The following is a 23,070-nucleotide window of genomic DNA, read 5'->3' as shown; positions in this document are numbered from 1 at the left end:
TCGTGTATTCATTAACTTCTTTTGGGTTGGTTTTTATTTTCTTTGAGTTATTTTCTTGGTAAAGTTTTGACACTCTTGTTTCAAACTATTAATTCTGTCTTCATCTTTCTTCTTTTGTTCTTTGACCTCTCCATTTTTTCCTTTATCATTCTCTTTGAGATTTAAACTAACTTTAGCTCTTTTTTAACTCTTGCTTTAGCTCTTGTAGTAATTCTTGTTGGACTTACTCTAAGTTGTATTTTTTTCTGAGGTTTGCTTTATAGATGTTTTTGAGTCATTCTTTTAGGTGTGAACCTTGAACTTCCCTGTCATCGTTGTTAGCCCATTCTTGTGGTCTTGAATTCCTGACTTTGAAATTTATATTAGTATAGGGTTCTGCACACTTGGGAAAGGTATCTCGTATGAGTTACTGTCCTCTACTTCCTTCTATTGCTTTCATAGCTCAGACTGGTGGCCTGTAAGCTTCGAGTGCTCTAAGAGTGATGTGATCTGGTTCTGTTTACTGACTTCCTGATGTGAGCTCTCTGTGCTCCTGACCCACATTTGCGTGTATCAACTTGTCCCTGCATGGGAATTTCAATTGAATACTGCTGCTGTTGGACTCTGCCACTGTAAGCTTTCTAGGAAGCTCTGCAAGTTCAGAACAACTGAATTGTAGCCTCCCTCTTGGCATGGGACCACTGCCCCAGATATTCTCTTTCCAGTCTCTCTTTCTCTCCCTTTTCCTCTCCTTCTGTGCATATAGAGTATCATACTCTTACCTGCAGGTGTTCTGCCCAAAGGAATATAAATTTTTATCACTGAAACCTCACAAGATATCTTGGGTTTTACAGGCTAGATTTCTTTCTTAAGGACCATGCCTTAAACCGTAATCACTCTGACTGTCATTGAGTGACCAGTAATAGGTTCCAGACCAAGCCTCCCTTGGTTCTCACATTGTTCTAGCTCAGATGGCTCAAAGTGAGTGTAAATAACTATTGTTTCTATTTTGGCCAGAATCCCTGAGAGTCTTCCCCTCCCAGATTGATTTTGGGGTTTTGGTTTTTTGGCTATTAGAGGAAGTCATTCTTTGCCTCATTTCTTACCTAGCCTTAACATCTGGGGCCACCTCCAGCTATCCTGATCTATATCTTGGATGGCTCCAGAGGAGAAAATGAGGCTGGTGACTTTGCACAGCCTTCCCTTTCTTAAAATCTAATTGACTTGCAAGTCTTGGCATCTCCTTCCTGATGTCATGGTCCTCTTTAAGAATGAAGGAAAAACAGCAACAACAATAACCACACTATATTCAAGGCTGCTACTGAGTCCCACACAAGTATTCTACTTCATAGACTTGTTCCTTGCTCAGCATACAACTTATGACCTTTTCTCTCCACCCTGGATCTTTGACACAGAGCTACCAGATTGTCCCTGTTCCTGCACCCTGTCTTAGTTGCAGAATCCCCGGGATCATTTTCTGTATCACTGCTTTCTTCGCTAGTGCTCACTCTCAGCTCTCCTTCAGTCTCTGGATGCTAGAATGCTCTCTATAGAGTACTTCTAGTCATACCTCTTGCTCCATATCCACTCTCTCTATGTCCCTCAGCTGGAAAAATGACTCACTGTGATTTTTGCTTGGCTTTTCTGATCCAAATTTAGTCTGGTGTGGTTACTAGATCTTTGTTGAGGAGATTAGGGGTGCTAGACTGTACTACTTTCTTTTGGTCTTCTATCTTGACTCTGCAGCCCTCCCAGTGGTTATCCTGGTGGGGTACAGACTCTGGGAACCCCTTTGAACTCTCCATGAATCTTCCCACTCAGGCATTTGCCTGAGGCCACAAACCTTTCATTATCCCTTTGTCCAGTTGCCTCTCACTGCTTCTCACCCTTGATTCTATCAAAACACCCTTAACCTAGCCTAGCTCTCCATTTCTCCACTGTCTGTTACCTCCCGGATTGCCTCTAGCTGTTTCCCACCCTTGATCACATCAGAATTGTACTGTCTAGGTGCTGACCTCTAGTCACCCCCAGTCCCATCAAGATCCTCCTTAGACTCCTCAAGACTCTCCCTAAACTCCTCCCATCACCCCAGATTATTTGGTCACCCCTAGATCCCTCCCACAGTCTTTCTGTATATAAGCTCCATCCTGCCTCCATGAAGGCGCTCAGATTCTGTAGAGCTTCTTAAGAGTCAGTCCACCATGGCAGATCCTAAATAAACTTTATGATATTTTTGGCTAAAAGAAGATTTGAGTCGAATTTATTCAAGCAGGACCCAAGTTGTTGGTATTTTGGGGTCCCAAGCATGGCAAACCTCAACAATCCTTTTTGACTTCTCTGTAGCCTTTGACACTTGGTTGCCTTCTCCTCCTTAATGCCCTCTTCTAACTAGGTTTTTGTGACAGTAATCCCTTGTGGTTCTCTGTCTGTCTGACTATTCCTTCTTGGTCTTCTTTGCTAGATATTTATCTAGGGCATACTCAATCTGTTGGGGTCTCTCTTCTCTCTGTACACCAGAGATTAGCAAAATTCTTAGGACCCCCAGGGTTTTGCCCCTCCCTTTCAGCCTCCCATTCCCACCACCTCCCCAGCCAATCTCCCACAGTCCTTCCTGCTGCTCCCCAGTCTCCCCCAGCATCTCCTGTTTCCCATTCCCACCACTTCCCCAGCTCCTATCCCCACTCAATCTCCCCCAGCACCTCCTGTTTCCCATGCCCCCCATTTGTGGCCACTCCCCTTTCCCGTTGGTTTCTCTTCCCTTTTCCTCTAGCCCAACACCCCTCACTTCTTACCTCCTTCACCTTCCACATCTCCTACCCTTCATCCCATCTCCTCCCATGGCCTCTCCTCCCTCAGTAACTCCTGCTCAGATCCCAGTCAGGATTCTTGCAGATGTTGCTCCCTCTGCAACCCCTCCCCCTGAGGTGACACCCACTCAAATCTCAGGCCCTGCCTTCACAGCAGTATCTTCTGTATCTCTCCCTGTGACTCCTATCCTTCCTTAGGTGCCAGCTGGTCTTTCCTCTTCCCCTGGTCTTGAAGTCTAATCCAGTTCAGTCAGCATTCCCCAGCCCCTCCCTCACAAGAAGTGGGACTTCCTGTCTCCCTCCCCAAGCTTTGGTCCCCACAGCTCCATTACCAAAATTTAACTCATGGGCCAACTTTTTGTATGATCTGCAAGCTATGAATGCTTTTTTTCTTTCAATTATCCTCTCTATGCTGATGATTGCCAAATCTTATCTAGCCCTAACCTTTCTGCTGAACTCCAAGCTCATATCTCCAACTTCCTATTAAATATTTCAAACTGGAAGTCCAACAGATATCCTAAAATCAGCATATACAAATAAGTTCATTATCTTTCATTCCAATTCTTACCCCCTTCCAAATTTCCTTATTATTGTCTAGGCTTTCATCATCTTCCCTGTTATTCAGACTTATGCCTTAGGTCTTAGATGTCATCCTCAACTCTTCACTGTTCTCTCAACTTCTCTCCCTTCTCTCTATATCCAATCTATTCCTAAATCTTATGGAATTTTATATTTGTAGTTTATAGAGTTTATCCCTTGAATATGCCCTTTCTTCTCCTCTGATAATCAGTTAACATTTATTTTTTTATTTTTTGTGTGTGTGTTTATTCTTTTTAATTAATTTATTTATTTAACTTTTAACATTCATTTTCACAGAATTTTTGGGATCCAAATTTTCTCCCTCCTTATCCCTTCCCCCCACCCCAAAACACCGAGCATTCCAATTGCCCCCATCACCACTCTGCTCTCTCCTCCATTATTCCTCTCTGCCCTTGTCTCCATCCTCTCCTCTGTCCTGTTGGGCCAAATAACTTTCTATACCCCTTTACCTGTATTTCTTATTTCCTAGCGGCAAGAACAGTACTCGACAGTTGTTCCTAAAACTTTGAGTTCCAACTTCTTTTCCTCCCTCCCTCCCTCCCCACCCCCTCCCTTTGGAAGGCAAGCAATTCAATATAGGCCAAATCTGTGTAGTTTTGCAAATGACTTCCATAATAGTCGTGTTGTATAAGACTAACTATATTTCCCTCCATCCTATCCTGCCTCCAATTACTTCTATTCTCTCTTTTGATCCTGTCCCTCCCCATGAGTGTCGACCTCAAATTGCACCCTCCTCCCCATGCCCTCCTTTCCATCGTCCCCCCCACCCTGTTTATCCCCTTATCCCCCACTTTCCTGTATTGTAAGATAGGTTTTCATACCAAAATGAGTGTGCATTTTATTCCTTCCTTTAGTGGAATGTGATGAGAGTAAACTTTATGTTTTTCTCTCACCTCCCCTCTTTTTCCCCAAACTAAAAAAGTCTTTTGCTTGCCTCTTTTATGAGAGATAATTTGCCCCATTCCATTTCTCCCTTTCTCCTCCCAATATATTTCTCTCTCACTGCTTGATTTCATTTTTTTTAAAGATATGATCCCATCCTATTCAATTCACTCTGTGCACTCTGTCTCTATGTGTGTGTGCGTGTGCATGTGTGTGTGTGTAATCCCACCCAGTACACAGATACTGAATAGTTTCAAGAGTTACTAATATTGTCTTTCCATGTAGGGATGTAAACAGTTCAACTTTTATAAGTCCTGTATGACTTCTCTTTGCTGTTTACCTTTTCCTGCTTCTCTTCATTCTTGTGTTTGAAAGTCATATTTTCTTTTCAGCTCTGGTCTTTTCATCAAGAATGCTTGAAAGTCCTCTATTTCATTGAAAGACCAATTTTTCCCCTGAAATATTATACTCAGTTTTGCTGGGTAGGTAATTCTTGGTTTTAGTCCTAGTTCCTTTGACTTCTGGAATATCCTATTCCATGCCCTTCGATCCCTTAATGTAGAAGCTGCTAGACCTTGTGTTATCCTGATTGCATTTCCACAATACTTGAATTGTTTCTTTCTAGCTGCTTGCAATATTTTCTCCTTGACCTGGGAACTCTGGAATTTGGCCACAATATTCCTAGGAGTTTCTCTTTTTGGATCTTTTTCAGGTGATGATCGGTGGATTCTTTCAATATTTATTTTGCCCTCTGGTTCTAGAATCTCAGGGCAGTTTTCCTTGATAATTTCATGAAAGATGATGTCTAGGCTCTTTTTTTGATCATGGCTTTCAGGTAGTCCCATAATTGTTAACTTGTCTCTCCTGGATCTATTTTCCAGGTCAGTTGTTTTTCCAATGAGATATTTCACATTATCTTCCATTTTTTCATTCTTTTGGTTTTGTTTTGTGATTTCTTGGTTTCTCATAAAGTCATTAGCCTCCATCTGTTCCATTCTAATTTTGAAAGAACTATTTTCTTCAGTGAGCTTTTGAACCTCCTTTTCCATTTGGCTAATTCTGCTTTTGAAAGCATTCTTCTCCTCATTGGCTTCTTGAACCTCCTTTGCCAGTTGAGTCAGCCTATTTTTCAAGGTGTTATTTTCTTCAGCATTTTTTTGGGTCTTCTTTAGCAGGGTGCTGATCTGCTGCTCATACTTTGCTTGCATGTCTTTCATTGCTCTTCCCAGTTTTTCCTCAACCTCTCTAACATAATTTTAAAAATTTTCTGAGCTCTTTTTGAGCTTTTCCATGGTCTGATCCCATTGAGTGGGCTGGGATACAGAAGTCCTGACTTCCGTGTCTTTCCCTGATGGTGAGCACCTCTCTTTCTCATCAGAAAGGAGGAGAGGAGAAACCTGCTCACCAAGAAAGTAACCCTCTATAGTCTTGGTTTTTTTCCCTTTTCTGGGCATTTTCCCAGCCAGTGACTTGACCTCTGAATATTCTCCTCATACCCACCTCGCCTCCAGATCCTCCCAGCCAGCGCTTGGGGTCTGAGACTCAAATGCTGCTTCCCAGCCTCAGGGCTTTGGGTGGGGGCAGGGCTGCTATTCAGTGTGAGATCAAGTTCAGCTGCCCAGGTTGGGGCAGGGCCGCCTCACAGGCTCAGTTCCCTCAGGGGGTTTATGTAGAGACCTTCAACAATGGATCCAGACTCCTGCCTGCTAGGGGAGTCCCGGTCTGCTCCCACCTCCGCTGGTGCCTCCGGAGGGGGCCTGAGTCATGGGGGTTCCCCATTCCCCTCTCGACCCGCCAAAGAGACCCTCTCACCGACCCTTGTCACCTGTGGGTGGAGACACCCGTGTGGCTGCTGGAGATTCTGTCCCTGAAGCCTGCTCGGATCTGCTCTCTGCTGGGATCTGCTCCTCTCGGCATCGGGTGGCCGTGGCAGGGCTGTGCTCGGCTCCCAGTCCGCGGCACGAAGAACCTTTTGTGAGAGGTTTTCAGGCTCTCTGGAACAGAAATCTTATCTGCTCCGCTGTTATGTGGCTTCTCCTGCTCCCGAATTTATTGGCAGGTCTTTTCTACAGATATTTCATGGGCTGTGGGTTCAGAGCTAGCGTATTTGTGTGTTTCTACTCCGCCGTCTTGGCTCTGCCCCCCCCCCCCCCCCCCCCGCAGTTAACATTTATTAAATTCCTGCTATAACAATGCTAAGTCTTTGGCAAAAGATTGTCCTTACCCACAAGAAGTTTACCTTCCAGTGGCAAGGACAACATGTAAACAAATATATACAAAGCCAACTATATACAGGGCAGCTAGGTGGCTCTGTGAATAAAGGACTGGGCCTGAAGTCAGGAACACTCACCTTCCTGAGTTTGGATCTAATCTCAGACACTTACTAAATATGTGACACAAGGCAAGTCACCTAACCCTGTTTGCCTTAGTTTCTTCATCTGTAAAATGAGCTGGAGAAGGAAATGGTAAACCACTCCAGTATCTTTGCCAAGAAAACCCCAAATGTGGTCTCTAAGAGTCGAACATGACTGAAACAACTGAACAACCACCAAAGCTATATATAGGATAAATGAATTAATTAACAGAAGGAAGATACTAGAATTCAGAGGGGTTAGGAAAGGCTTCCTGTAGAAAGTGGGACATAAGTTGATACTTAAAGGAAGCTAGGGAGGTCAGTAGTCTCAGAGGAGGAGAGATTCATAGTGGACAGCTGGTGAGAATGCTTGGAACCCAGAGAAGGAATCTTGTTTATGGAACATCCAGGAGGACAGTGTCCCTATAGTAAAGAGTATATGTTAGGGAGCAAAGTATAAGAAGATTGTAAAGTTAGGAGGGGGTTGGGTTAGGAAAGGCTTTGAATACTCAACAGAGCATTTTGTATTTGATCCTGCAGGTAATAGGGAACCACCGGTTTATTAAGTAAGGGGTGATATGATTGAACATGCACTTTAGGAAAGTCACTTTAGTGGCTTATTGGACAATGTATTGGAGTGGGGAGAGATTTGAGGCAGGCAGACCCACCAGCAGGCTATTGCAATAATGAGGGTGTGAAGTGATGAGGGCTTGCACTAAAGTGGTGGCATTGTCAGAGGAGAGAAGGTAGCATATCCCAGAGATGTTGCAAAGATGAATTTGACAGGCATTGGTAACAGATTGGATATGGAATTGTGTGGACTTTATGAGAAATCCAGAATAGCTCCTAGGTTGTGAGCCAGAGGAACTGGGAGAATGTTGTTGGCTTATACAGTAATAGGGAAAGTAAGGGGGAGAAAGGGTGTGAAGGATGGGAAATATTTCTACCTTACTGGTGCAAACCTTTGTCACCTCCTGTCTGAACTACTGCAGTAGCTAAGTAGTTGGTTTCCATTCTTGAAGTCTTTCTCTACTTCAGTCCATCCTCAACTCAGTTGCCAAAATTAATTAAAATTCCTAAATTAATTTATAAATTCATACTTTATATTTATATATAATGTTTATTAATTTACATATTATTTTTATATTTGTAAATAAATTAAAATTCCTAAATCTCAGATCTGACCTTATCATCCCCACCTCTGCATCCCTTTCACCTCCAGAATCTAATATAAAATCCTCTGTTTAGTCCTCAAAGCCTTTCACAACCTTGCTCTGCCCTCCACCTTTCTAATGCTTTTATATATACCTCACACACCTCAGACTTTCTGCCCCCCAGCCCCCCATTTCTCACCAAGTACTGTTATTGTACTCTAATGACTGTGACATTGGCTTTCTTGCTTTTTCTTGAAAATAATACTCCATCACCCAAATCCAAGCGTTTTCATTGGTTGTTCCTCATACATGGAATATTCTTCTTCCTCAACTTTGCTTCTTCACTTCCTTCAAGTCCAAGCTATAATTCTATCTTCTACACTAAGTCTTTCATAATCCCCTTAATACTAGTGCCTTCCTTCAGTGGATTATCTCTCATTTATTCTGCCTATAGCTTGTTTGTACATAGTTGTTTACATGCTGTCACCATGTTGTTTCTTTGAGAACAGAGACTGTCTTTTTGCCTCTTTTTGCATCTGTTTCTTAGCCTGGTATACAGTAAGGTTTCACAAATGCTTATGGCTTATTGATTTTTTCTTTTTTTTTCTTCTGTCAGCCAAGTAGCTTGATTATTTTCAGAATATAGTGTTAAGAGATTTTGAACTGGAAGATACCTGAGAAATCTTCTTCAGTCCCCTAGTTTCTTAAACCAGAGAGCAGGTGTAGAGGGCTTAATTGACTTGTCCAGTCCCACTGTACTAAAAAGTGACATTGGATGCCATTGGAGGTCTTCTTGATTCTACATTTGGTACTCATTCTAATGTACCATACAGTAAAAGCTTGATTTACTAGAAATGGGACTGTCAAAAATCACTCGTTTCCTTTTGGAGACTCATACAATAATACATATAACATATTTTGTAAACATTTAGCATCATCTTGAAGAGCTAGCCTTGGAGTCAGTAAGCTCTGATTCCATTACTGCATTCAAAGCATCATATCTCAGTGATCCTTGGGAAGTCACTTGACTTCTTAGTCAACCATGAAACTGTCTTAGAGTTCCAGTTATAGATGATTGCTGATCTTTATTGGTGGAGGGAGTTTCTGTAGGGAGTTTTGTATATGTCTGAAATTAGAGGTATGGACCTTTTCTCTGGTGCCTCCACCCCCTTAAAAGTCACCCCACTGTAGAAACCTAAGATTTTTATGTGGTAGTAAGGTTATAATTTGTTTTTTTCTTCAAATCAGTGTTTCAAATCATTGATTTTTAATTGACTATAAAAATGAAAGTCTTTTTATTAGTCCCTCAAGCTCTACTATCAATGACTCATGTGTCTCTGAAAAATTCTTGAAGCAGATCTCACAAATTTGAGTTTAAAGAAAATAGACATTCATCATGTACTTTTCTAATTATTGTAATATATTATGAGAAATTGCTTCTTTCAGCCTTTTGAGAGTTTTACCATTTGATGATATCATTAATTTTCAAGCCACTATCTACTTTTCTTCTTAAGCTTTCCTTTTTGTGAAATTTAGACTTCAGGAATGTCGACATTAAATATAAATATTCCTGCTTTGCCTTGCCAAGTATTTCAGATTTGTGTTCTAAATGCTGATTGTGTGGTGAGTATAGTTGTTTTTGCCAGGACCACGAGATTTCTTTTTACTGTTGTGTGAAGAATGTCCCTTAATTGTTGATATCTCTTATTATATGTTAGATACTTTTCACTTTCCTTCAAATGTGATCACATGCTGTTGTATCATGTTACATTCATTTTTTTCATTGACTGTTTTACTCGTGATTTTCTGAAGTCTAAATGAGCAGTACTGAAAGTGAATTTATAAAAACTTAATTACATTGCTTTAATCATTTTTGTTTTAGAAGGAAATATCCAGGCTTCTTTTACTTTTGTGTAATTAACTTTTTGTTTTTTGACTTTTATCTCAAAGAAGTAGCCTAAAGGGTCAGATTTTCAAAACCTGCTTCTGTATTTGCATAAGCATATTGGTTGGTAAAAACTGGATAACTAGACTTGTACACAAGTTGTATAAAACAGTGTATGTTAACTAATAAGCAGTGCCAAAATGAAATTAATACTTTAATCTCTCAGTAGTCCAAACTCTTTTAGAAAATCAGTGATAAGTAATGATTCCTTTTTAAATGGATACCAGAGAAATAAATTAACTTTGTTTCTGAAGAAACATTTTTTGAGATTTTTTAACTCAGAGCAGCTTTAGTTTCCCAAATTACAGTTTTGTTGACCAATTGTCTATTATGTGGACTGTTTGCCTTTGCATATTTTGAATTGGGGAAAATAGCCAAGTTACTTCATTTATAAATATGGCTTATTGTACATGTAGTTTGAATAGATATATTTTTGTGAGTAAATTAAATGTTTATGAATTAGAAAAATTCATAGCCCTTTTTTCCTCTCAGAATAAGTATGGACAGGTGTTCCAAATAGAATTTTTTGCATCCCTATCTCTCATGCCATTGGATCACCATCTTGCCCTGTGGCATCTCAGTTTTAAATGTGGGTTTCCTTTAAGAAAAAATAGCCATATGGGGAAAATTAATTTCTGTTCACAGTTTTCATTTTATACTTTAAATGAATTGAATGGTAATCTTGCTTTGTTATTTAGGTAAAAAACTGAGCTCACATCTGTTGTGTAGATGGTATGGGAATTTACATGGTCCACTTTAATGTATTCCTTATTTAATTAAGTAGATATATTTCTAGAAAATTGAGTTTAAAGTTAATTTTTGTTAAACTGGTTTCCAATAGGAATGAAGTCTCAAAGAATTGAAAAATATATAATATGGCAGCAAAATTCATTACAAAAAAAATTACATTTTACAATGTAGGATCATAAGACCATAGGATCATAGAAACAATTTTAGAGTTGGAAGGGACTGTGCAATTCAGTCTCCTTATTTTATGTCAGATTCCATATTTAATGGCAAAATACTCTTTGTTAATAATATGGGTGAATTTCATTTTATATATCTTAGTTAGCAATGTCAATGTTAGGGGAATATGCATGTAAGATGACCATAAATTTCATTAATATGCATTTTGCAGTTTGGTATGTAAGAAATCTAATTATAGTATTCCTCCCCCCCTTCTACTTTAATAAGGTTATTTTATAGTCTCCCTCATTTTTTCCCTAAATAAATATAAGTGGATATATCGGGGAAAAAAGTAATTATGGTTTTTCCTACTCTCTTCTCTTTAGCTTAAAAATAAAACAAAGGAACAGAAATAAAAACTCGCATTTACTAGAACTCTTAAGTTTTGCAAGACACTTTACTTACCTTAAGTGCATTTTTATTAATTTGTTATCTCAGGTAACTAGCATGTTTGAAAATATGATTCTCAGAACTCTGTTTTGTTTATGTATTGAAAATGAATTAAAGTGCATGAAGTAAAAAAGATCTTTCATAAAACTTTCACTTACGGATCAAGTCTGTTTCTTCATCTCCCATTATAATTTTAAACAAAGTGTTCATTAAATATTTTTGAAAGAATAAATGGATGAATAATATGTTGAGGTCCTGTAGAACCTTTTCATGTATACACATTTATTTTGCCTTGTTATATATTATTAAAAAGATATAATACTTTACAAATAAAAATGATGACTTTTCTGATCTGTTTATGCAAATGCAATCTCTCCTGACATCTAGTTTGACATCCTCAGTTTCCTTTTGACATTTTCAGCAGCATAGACTTAGACTAGATTATCTTAAATGATACATCTTAAACTCAATATGACTAAAACTGAACATGTTATTTTTCTCTCAAAACCCTGTTCTCTTCCTAACTTCCTATTATTCTTAAGGGCGCTACTCACCTATGTGTCATCCTCAAGTTTTCATTCTCACTCTCCATTTCCCATATGCTGCTAAGTCATGTTGATTGTACCCTAGCAGCATCTCTTTGCCTTTTCTCTCCTGCTACTAATACCAAAATCATTCTGACAAAGATTCACATCACTTCATACTGGACTGTTGAAATAATCTCCCCAACTGCTGGTTGGTCTTCTTGCCGGAAGTTTCTCCTTAGTCCAGTTAATCATCTATTTAACTACCAAAGTGATCTTCTTAAAGAGCGGATCTGAGCATGTTACCACCCTGTTCAGTCAGCTCCATTAGCTCTCTAATATCTCCAGGATCAAATATGAAATTTTCAGTTTGTCTTTTAAAACCATTCACAGCCTTGACCCATCCCAACTTTACACTATTTTTGTCCATCTCTCCTCTACATACTCTGCTACTTGACAATCCAGTGACACTCTGGCTCACCTTGCTGTTCTTTTTACATGAAACTCTATCTCCCCACTAGGGATATTTTCACTATTCATCCACATCCTCATCTCTACCTTCTGGCTTCCCTGGTTTCATTCAAGTCACAGCTAAAATCCCATCTGCTGCAAGAAGCCCTTCTCAATCCTTCTTAATGCTAGTGTCTTGCCTTTGAGATCCTCCCGAGTTTATCATGTATAGTTCTTGTTTGTACATCCTTGTTTATATCTATTGTGTACATAGTGATGTGCATGCTGTTTCCTCAATTAGATTGTGAATTTCTTGAGGACCAGGACTTTTTTGGCCCTTCTTTTTCTCCTCAGCTTAGTATCTGGTACCTAGTAGATGCTCATTAAATGTTTTTTGAGTCAATATTGACTAAAAACTGACCAAAAAATGATCCTGTGTTGTTGTAGTTGTTTTGATTCATTTCAAATTTCCTTGGTGTGTATTTCGATGACTTTTTTAATATGTTCCTCTAAACTTCCGTGTAGTATCAATTCATTGAAGGCCTTTTTGATATTCTTTTAATATTTCTGAAGTACTCACATAACACTCCAAGGCTTCTCTCTGTCTTATTATTTAACCCTGACTGAATTACCTGCTTTTCCTATAATAGTTATTCTGGCTAATAATTCATTTTATACCACATCTCTAATGTAGGTCATTACTGGTAATCTACTTCAGCCTTTTTTTTATAACCATCAAAAATCTTTCCTTATCTTTTGTATTACTTACAATTTCACTTTTCTTGAGATCATTGTGTCCTACAATTCATACCACATGACATCATTTGTGAGATATTGATGTCAAAATGAAGAATTTTGTGGTAGCCAACATCATAGGGTAATTGAAAGTTTTGAAGAGTTTATCACATGCAGTCTATTATGATCTCTTCCTACTAACTCAGTTTTATTCCTAGATTTTTGTCTATCTTCATTGCTTGTCCAAGATTATATGTAAATGGGCTAACCAAATAGTAATTGTTTCTCTTTTACCCAGGAACCCTGAGGTCTTCCCCTCCCAGTGATTTTTTTTTTTTATTTAAGGGGCCATTCCTTAAGTAACTTAAAGATGCCTATTCATCGAATGGGTGTATCTCACTCAAAGTGAGATTGTGATAAGACCTTAGCCTGAAAGGGCCAGGGTCTCACATTGCATCCTGGGCCATCTCCAGTCATCCTGATGAATATCAAGCCACTGGATCCAGATGGCTCAGGAGAAGAAAAAGAGGTTGGTGACCTTGCACAGCCCTCCCTCATTCAAATCAAAGTCAACTGCAAGTCATGTCATTATTTTGATGTCGTGGTCCTCCTCGAGAACAAAAGGCAAACAGCAAGAAGATAGGCTTCTTGTCACCTGTAATACAACCAATCCTTTTTCATCCACTTTGATTTCCATTGTGAGCAGTTAAAATGATTCTTATTTAATTATTGAAAACTTTATTTTGGAAGCTATTGTAGGGTTGGAGGTAATCAATACAATAAACATTTGGAGAAACTCATCAATAGGAAAAAAAATTTTTACTTGGATATTGTACAGTACCTATATATAGTATTCTGTCAGAATGAAAAACACCTTTGAAAAACATATCTATCCACATAAGACTTTTTTTTAATACTTAACAAGTTGTTGAAAAAGTTGTACCCATGTCTCTGAGTCTTTTATGATTTTGATGTTGATATATGAGATGATGGCAGTTTGCTCTATGAAGCCAAATACTTTCTTAAAATTAGCATGCTAATGCTAATTAATGCTAATGAAGCTACTGTGGTAGATGGTCATTCATTTTAAAAGCATTTATTGAGTGCTTACTATATACAATGTACCTCCACTAAAGTCCTTCAGTGCTTCTTTATGACTTTGAAGTGATTCTGGATTCTCAAAAGCTATGCCAATAAAGCATTAGTTCTGAGAGATTCTGCCAGCCTGTAAAGGCATCAGGTCCCATCCAATCCAACAGGTAAAATGTAGCAGTACTCCAGATGATGCCTAAGCAAGGCAGAGTATAGCAGCACTTTTGCCTTCTTTGTTTTGGATCTTATGCCTTTCCTAATGTACACTCTGAACTCATTAGTTTTTTTGGCTGTCATAGTCATACCAATGACTCATACTGAGCTTCTTTTCCATTAACAGCTCTTGGTCTTTTTCTGACAACTGAAATCTAGTCACCTTATCTGTATTGTACTTGGGAAGTTTAGGTCTATCTAGAATAGGAAGAATTGGTAATTGTGTCAATCTAACCACAGTGCCCACAGTTTTTAATAGACACCTAATAAAAATCTAGTTAATTTCTATTCTTACTATCCCAGTAGGATTTTCTTGGAGATGTTAACCAGAAACCATAACCCAGTAAGACATGGGTAGTAACTTGATTTATTATAAGGGAAAGGCCCATGCATGTGGGAACTCCTCATGCCTAGGAGCCTACCCTACAGACAATGCCATGAATATTTATTGGCTACCACAAAAAAGGGAGGTCTCAGGAAGGACTGGAGGGCAATCCCCTCCCAAAAAAGAGGTGTTATGGGATAAAGAAGGGGGAGTAAAGATGGGGGAGGGAGAAGGAACAGGAGGGATTGGCAACATTGAGCCATAGAATGATGGTGTTCTACTTATATGAAAGGGTGCCATTTGCACAGTTTATCAGTCTGGACAGACTGGCTGGAGATAGACTTGTAGTTGATAGCTTCAGAGGCACTGAAAATATAAGAGTTCAGTTGCAAAAGATCACTTATGTTAGTTTAGGGGCTTCATCTCTAGAAAATAGGGCAACTCAAGAAAACAAGTTCAGAAATACAAGAAGTCAAAATGTTACTGAGAAGCTAAGATGATGTGGCAAAGAGTGGGACAAGCAGAAAGTTGTTTGTTAAATTAGAGTTAAAGAGTGAGCAAAGAGATACCAGTCCCTTCTTGATTATTAGTTAATGTGTATATCGAAACTATGGACCTAAGTGGATCTTTTCCAGGTACAAGACTACAGTTTCTATAGGCTGAAAACAGTGAATGAAATCCTCTGAAGTTCTTGACAAATGAAAAGTAAATGAGTTAATAATCAAGTTGTCTCTTCATCCAGGCAGGTAAGAGTTTAGTATTTTGTTTTGTTGCTTAGGCTTTAGTTCTCTACTTGGTTTTTTTTGATCCTTGGTGACTGCAGTTGACGTGTGTGTGTGTGAGTACACATATATATATGTGAACTGAGCACAAATGCTGAACTTTATTTTTTATCTGAAGATTTGATGTACTGAAGAAGTCTATTGAAAATTTGGTAGATAGCTTTTAAGAATGAATCTCTTGTGTTTGGGCCTTTATTCTTACAAATACTGAAATTCAGATGGCTGTTTATATGGGGTTTTGATTGCCTAAGATAACAGTGCAACTGCAAATCGTATTTATAAATGATTGCTTAGTAGTTAATCAAGCATGTATTAAATTCTGTTTCAGGCGTTGTGCTAATTCAGGATTAAAAGGCAATAGAAAATAGCCACTGCCATTAAGGAACTTACAGTCTAATGATGGAGACAACATGTAGGCACATGGGTATGTAGACAATACAAGCTAGGTACAAGGGTGATTTTAGAAGAGAAGGTGCTTCTAGCTTGGGGATTCTGGGAGGGAGGGTGGTGGGAATAGGCTTTTGTAGAAGGTTGCGTTTGAGTTCAGACTGGAAGGAAACCAGGGTTATAAGAGGTCGAAGAGTAAGAAGACTGAAAATGTAGAAAGGTGGAAGATTCTGAAGAGCTTTAATGTCGTATATTTCATCCTTATTAGGGAGTTATTGAAGTTCAGTGAGTCGTGGTGGGAGGGAAATATGACATGGTCAGACCTATGTTTAAGAAAAATCATTCTGGCCATTTTGTGGACGTCGGGGGAGTAGCGCCACAGCTGCGGGCGGACGGAGCCGGGAGGAGTGGGAAAAACCCAGTCGAGAGGTGGGAGTCGGATCCCCGCCTGTTAAACCGCAGCACCTGAGATGCATCGTGACTCTTGTCCACTGGATTGTAAGGTTTATGTAGGTAACCTTGGTAACAATGGCAACAAGACTGAATTGGAGCGAGCTTTTGGATATTATGGACCACTCCGAAGTGTGTGGGTTGCAAGAAATCCTCCCGGCTTTGCTTTCGTTGAATTTGAAGATCCCAGAGATGCAGCTGATGCTGTTAGAGAACTAGATGGAAGAACACTTTGTGGCTGCCGAGTAAGGGTGGAACTGTCGAATGGTGAGAAAAGAAGTCGTAATCGTGGTCCACCACCTTCTTGGGGTCGTCGCCCAAGGGATGATTATCGGAGAAGAAGCCCTTCACCCTGACGCAGGTCACCACGAAGAAGAAGCTTTTCTCGTAGCCGGAGCAGGTCCCTTTCAAGAGATAGAAGAAGAAAGAGATCCTTGTCACGGGAGAGAAATCATAAGCCTTCTCGTTCCTTTTCCAGGTCTCATAGTCACTCTAGGTCAAATGAAAGGAAATAGAACATCTGACCTTCAAGAGGAGTGGTGTACAGGAAGTAGCCCTTCATTTGACAGGAGCATGTACAGAACATTACAAGTTTTGTTTGAGCCTTCATAAGCTCAGTGCATTTTAAAAATGTTTTAGCTGTTAAAATTTGTTTATTGCCTTGTAACGGTGACACATGTAAAGATGTGTATCTCTCTGGTTTGAAACAGATCATATAAGGCATGTAATACCAAGAATTTGTTACTTTACAATGTTCCCTTAAACAAAATTTTAATTTCTTTTGATTACTATTCAGTTTATTTTGCATCACTTTGCAAATAAACCTGTAAAACCTGCAGTGGCAAAAAAAAAAAAATCATTCTGTGTCAGTTATGTGGAGGTTTGATTGGATAGCTAGCATTTATATAATGCATTAGGGTTTGCAAAGTACTTTACGTGTATAAAGTGTATAAAAAGTCTTAATGTTCTTTTAAAGCTTAGCTTTTAAACTTTACACACACTTTGTTACTTTAATTGAACTTCATGGCAATTTTATAATTTAGGTGCCTTTACTCCCATTTTACCAATAAGGAAACTGATGCTAAAAAAAAAGATTAAATGACTTGCCCCAGGTCATAAGGATAGAATATGAACTCAGGTCTTCCTGACTCCAGGTCCAGTACTCTTCTTACCAACCACATTTAACTACCTCCCAGCTGGAGTGGGAAGAGACTGCAGACAGACTAACTTTTGAGAAGGCTTCTGACAGAGTGTAAACAAAAATGTCCTGAATTAAGGTGGTGTGTTGTGTGTGTGTGTGTGTGTGTGTGTGTGTGTAGAGATGGGGGTAATACATATCAGAGATATTGTGTAAATAGAAGTAACAAGAAAGTTTTTTTTAAAAGTCTGTATATTGCCATCTGAAATAAGTGTTATCAGAAAGTATGGTGTATACCTAAGTGAGATTTTTATATGGGGATCCTTGTTTTATGTTGAATAGACCACTGGTTTTAGAGACAGAGGTCGCTGTTCATTCATATTCTACTCTTCACGACCCCATTTGGGGTTTTCTTGGCAGATACTGGTTTGCCATTTCCTTCTTCAGCTCATCTTACAGGTGAGGAAATAGGCAAACAGTGTTAAGTGACTTGCTCATGGTGACATAGCTTTTAAGCTATGTCTGAAGTCAGATTTGAACTTAGATCTCCAGGTTTGGCATTCTGTCCACGTTGTGCACAGTAACAGTTATTGTATGGTAAAGAATTGTGAATGCCTTAGCTATTCTCAACAATACAGTGATCCAAGACAGTCTCAAAAAACTAATGATGAAGCATACTATCTGCCTCCAGAGAAACAATTGATATTGATTGAATACAGATTGAAACATGCCATTTTTCACTTTCTTTCATTCTTTTTCTTTTATTAGAGTCTTCTTATACAAAATATTAATATGTAAATGTTTTAGAAGATTGCACGTGTATAACCTATATCTGATTGCTTACCGTCTCAACGAGGGAGAAGGGAAGGGAGGAAGGGATAGAATTGGAAACTCAAAACTTTAAAAAAATGTCAAAAATGCTTTAATATATAATTAGGGGGAAATAAAATATGTAAAACAATAAAGAAAAAAAAGAAACTGAAGTTAATAAAAAAAATTTAAGTGATTTGCCCATGGTTTGACTTGTAGTGTCTAAGACTGAGACTCAACAAGCTGAAGTTATAATAGTGATTGCTCTCTGCAAGTCAGATAATTAATTACTTTAAATATTCCTTATTATACCTTATTAGTGTTTATTTGAATACTGTGAATAAGTTCACTTACCTTGGTGTAGTGTACTTTCCAGGGATGTACACATTGACAATGAAGTTGATACACGAGTTGTCAGAGCCAGGTCAGTGTTTGGGAGGCTCCAAAAAAAAGTTTGAGAGAAGAGGTGTTAGACTGACTACCAAACTGAAGATCTGCAGAGCCATTGTGTTGACCTCATTGTTGTATACCTGTGAAACATGGACAGTCTACCAGTGCCATGCCAGGAAACCGAATCACTTCCATTTGAACTGTCTTAGGAAGATTCTGGAGATCACCTGACAGAATAAGGTACCAGACACTGAGGTCCTTGCTTGAACTAAACTACTAAGCATTCAAACTATCCTTCAGAGAGCACAACTCTGTTGGGCTGGCCACATTGTTCGAATGAAAAATGTAAGCCTGCCAAAAAGGCTATTTTATGGAGAACTCACATAGGGCAGGTGGTCACGTGGTGGTCAGAAGAAATATTACAAGGACACACTCAAGGTCTCTCTCAAAAACTTTGGATTTGGTTGTGGGACATGGGAGACACTGGCACAAGACCACTCAGCATGGCATACCCACATCAGAAAAGGTGCTTTGCTCTATGATGAAAGCAGAATTGAAACACGCAAAGGAAATGTAGGATGCGCAAATTTGGAGTAACCACCCCAAATGTTCACATGAACTTTCTGTGCCCGATCTGTGGTAGAACATTCCAACTTGTATTGGTCTGATCAGCCACAGTCATATACACTGAAACTTCTCTTTATCATGGTGATGTCATTTTGGTCCTCTTTGAGAACGAAGGACAACGACTAACTAACTAACTATGTGGAACCAAGATGTAAAAATCATCACACCAAGGAGAGTATTTTGTGTCCTGGAGGCTGTAGAAAGCCACTGGAATTTGTTGATTAAGGGGAGTGACCTTGTCAAATCTGAGGAAAATCATTTTAGTGGCTCAATGGAGGTTTGAATTGGAGTGAGCAGAGATTTGGAGCAGTTAGACCCACCAGAAAGCCATTGCAATAATCCATGTGATGAAGGATTCCTTATGAGTGGTCAGAGGCAAGGAGGAGGTATATTCAAGAAATGTTTGCAAGCCTTTCCCAACCACTCTTACTTCTTATGCCTTCCCTCCCTTATTTCTTATTTATCCATATATAGCTTATTTCTACATATTTGTTCACTTGTTGTCATCTCTATTAGAATGTGAACTCCTTGAGTTCAGGGACTGTCTTTTGCACCCCCCTGTTTGTCTCTGTCTTCTCTTTTAATTTTTATCCCCACTGATTAGCACAGTGTGTGGTATATAGGTTCTTAATAAATGTAGTTTGTTTTTGAATGGACAGATCATCAAAAGAATAGCAGAAAAGGAGTAACTAGATGGGAAGAATTAGGAGAATGATATCTCTGAAGCCAGATGAGGAGAAAATATATAGTAAGATGAGATGGTCAATATTGTCAAAACCTCAAGAGAATTTTAGAGGATGAAGACCGGGAAAAGAGCTTTTTAAGAGCTCATTAGTGAATGTTGTGAGAGTTTTGTCAGTAGGATGATAATGATAAAGCTTAGATGCAAGGAGCTGAAGAAAGAGTAGTTTGTGATAGGTGGAGGTATCAGTTTTGGCAGTTTTTTCTTTCTTTTCTAGACGATTGAGATTAACTGACTTGTCCAGAGTCACACAGCTAGTAAGTGTCTGAGGTCGGATTTCAACTCAGGTCCTCCTGACTCCAGGGCCAGTGCTCTGTTCTCTACACCACTTAGTTGGCCCTTGGCAGTTTTTTCAAGAAGATTAGTAGTGAAAGGAGATAGATGAAACTGCTGGATGGAGTAAAATGGTTAATGGAAAACATTTTTTAGGATTGATGAAACCTCAATATGTTTATAGGCAGAGGGGAAAGACAGAAGAGGAAGGCTGAAGATTTATGAGAGGGGTGGATAAGGTGCAGAAGAATGCAAGACTTGAATTAAGGATACAGATAAAGTGATTATTCTTAGTGAGAAGAAATACCTCCCCTTCTGTGAATGAAGAGAAAGATTATGGAGTTTAGAACTCAGTGGATTATTATAAATAATCTAGTCTAACTCCTTTACCTTTGCAGTTGTTAGGATTGAGGCTTAGCGATTTTTTAAAAATTTAAAACTATATTTTTTGTTTTGTTAAATGTTTTCCCATTGCATGTAAAATTTTTAACGTTAATTTTAAAAAATTTTGAGTTTCAAATTCTCTACTTCCTACCTGTCTCTTCTCCTTGAGAAAAACAATTTGACATTGATTGTACATGTGAAGTCTTTCAAAGCAAATATCCATATTAGCTATGTTGCAGAAGAAAACAGACAAAAACCGCAAGAAAAATAAAGTAAAAAAAAGTGTGCTTCAGTCTACATTCAGAATTCATTAGTTCTGTTTCAGAAGAAGCGTAGCCTCTTTCATCACGAGTCCTGTGGAATTATCTTGGATCATTTTATTGCTGAGAATAGCTAAATCATTCACAGTTCATCATCATACAGTATTGTAATACTGTGTACAATGTTCTCCTGATTTCTGTTCATTTCACATAAATTTTTACAGGTTTTTCTGAATTCATCCTGCTGGTTTTCCCGTAAGAACTGATTTGGCTGCATCCCATAAGTTTTTGATATGTCGTCTCATTAGTTGTCACTCTCTTTGGTGAAATTATTGTTTGACTCATTCATTACTTAGGATTAGATTATTTAGTTTCCAGTTAATTTTTAATGTCTTTCCATGGCCCTTTATTACTTGTAATTTTATTGCATCATGATCTGAAAAGAATATATTTAATGTTTCTGCCTTTCTGCATTTGATTGTGATGTTTTTGTGCCTTAATACACAGTCACTTTTTGTGTAGGTACCATGCACCACTGAGAAAAAGGTATATTCTTTTCTATCCTCGTTCAGTTTTCTTCAGAGGTTTATTATATCTAACTTTTCTAAAGTTCTATTCACCTTCTTAACTTCTTTCTTGTTTATTTTGTGGTTAGATTTACCTAGTTCTGAGAGTGAGAGGTAGAGATCCCCCTCTGGTATAGTTTTGCTATCTCTATTTCTTCCTGTAACTTACTTAACTTCTTCTCTAAGAATTTAGTTGCATATATGTGCCATATTGACATTCCTCTGTTGTCTATGGTACCTTCTATCAAGATGTAGTTTCTTTCCTTATCTCTTTCAGTTAGGTCTACTTTTACTTTTGCTTTGTCTGAGGTCAAAATTGCTATCCCTGCTTTTCTTTTGTTTCAGGTGAGGCATAGTAGATTCTGCTCCAGCCTTTTACCTTTAGTCTGGGTGTATCTCTGTGCTTCCAATGTGTTTCTTATAAACAAGATATTGTAGGATTCTGGTTTTTAACCCATTCTGCTCTCTACTCTCATTTTATGGGTGAGTTTGTCCATTCACATTCACAGTTATGATTGCTCATTGTGTATTTCCCTCCCTCCTATTTTTCCCCCATATGTACTTTTCTCTGTCCTTTCACCTTGTCCCTCCTTACCAGTGTTTTTCTTCTGATCACCACCTCCCTCAGTCTTCCTTTCTATCACCCACTCCCTTTTCTTTCTCCTTTCCTCTTCTACTTTTGCCTTCTCTTCTGTCAGTTCCCTATCCCCTTCCCTTTTCTTTCTCCTTTCCCTCCCACTTCCCTACAGGGTAGGATAAATTTCTATATCCAACTGAGTATGTATATTATTCCTTCCTTTAGCTAAATCTGAAGAAAGTAAGATTCAAACAGTGTTCACCCCCTCCCTTGTTCCTCTCTACTGTAATAGGTCTTTTGAGCCTCCTCATGTGATATAATTTGTCCTATTCTGCCTGCCCCTTTACTTTTCTCCCAGTACAATCCTTAATTCACCCTTTCCCTTAATTTTTTTATATTATCACATCAAAGTCAACTTATACCAACACTCTCTGTCTGTCTGTCTGCCTGTCTGTCTGTCTGTCTATCTGTCTGTCTGTCTGTCTGTCTATCTATCTATCTATCTATCTATCTATCTATCTATCTATCTATCTATCTATCCCTTCTACCTGCCCTAATATAACTCTTAAGAGTTACAAGTATCATCTTCCCACGTGGGGATGTAAACAATTTAACCTTTTTGAATACCATGTTTTTGTTTTTTTTTTTTCTGCTTACCTTCTCTTGAATCTTGTATTTGGCTTGTATTTGAAGATCAGACTTTTTGTTCATCTCTGGCCTTTTCATCAGGAAAGTTTGAAAGTCCCCTGTTAAATGTCCATCTTTTCTCCTGAACAGTTAGCTCAGTTTTGCTGCATAGTTGATTCTTGGTTGGAATCCAAATTCTTTTACCTTCCAGAATATCATATTCCAAACCCTCCAGTCCTTTAACATAGAAGCTGTAAAGTCCTTTGTAATCCTGATTGTGATTCATTAATATTTAAATTGTTCTTTCTGGCTGCTTGCAGTATTTTCTTCTTGACCTGATAATTCTGGAATTTGGCTATAATATTCCTTGGAGTTTTCATTTTGGGATCTGTTTCAGAAGGTGATTTCAGGAGGTGGATTCTTTCAGTGACTATTTTACCCCCTGATTCTAGGATATCAGGGCAGTTTTCCTTGATAATTTCTTGAAAGTTTTTGTCCACGGTCTTTTTCTGATCATTGCTTTCAGGCAGTTCAATAAATAATTCTTAAATTATCTCTCCTGGAGCTATCTCCAGAATAGTTGTGTTTCCAATGAGATATTTTACATTTTCTCCTATTTTTCCATTCTTTTGATTTTGTTTT

General features: G+C 38.5%; 1 protein-coding gene and 1 pseudogene across 11 annotated transcripts in view; both read left to right on the top strand.

The window, feature by feature from the left end:
• SUPT3H (SPT3 homolog, SAGA and STAGA complex component) overlaps positions 1 to 23,070 on the top strand; it is a 654,394-nt gene that overhangs the window by 156,920 nt on the left and 474,404 nt on the right. The window lies entirely within an intron of this gene.
• On the top strand, positions 14,696 to 16,813 carry LOC140526259 (serine/arginine-rich splicing factor 3 pseudogene; annotated as a pseudogene).

Source organism: Notamacropus eugenii, chromosome 2, assembly GCF_028372415.1.
Source record: "Notamacropus eugenii isolate mMacEug1 chromosome 2, mMacEug1.pri_v2, whole genome shotgun sequence".
Taxonomy (NCBI): Eukaryota; Metazoa; Chordata; class Mammalia; order Diprotodontia; family Macropodidae; genus Notamacropus; species Notamacropus eugenii.
This window is presented reverse-complemented; position numbering and strand designations above follow the sequence as displayed.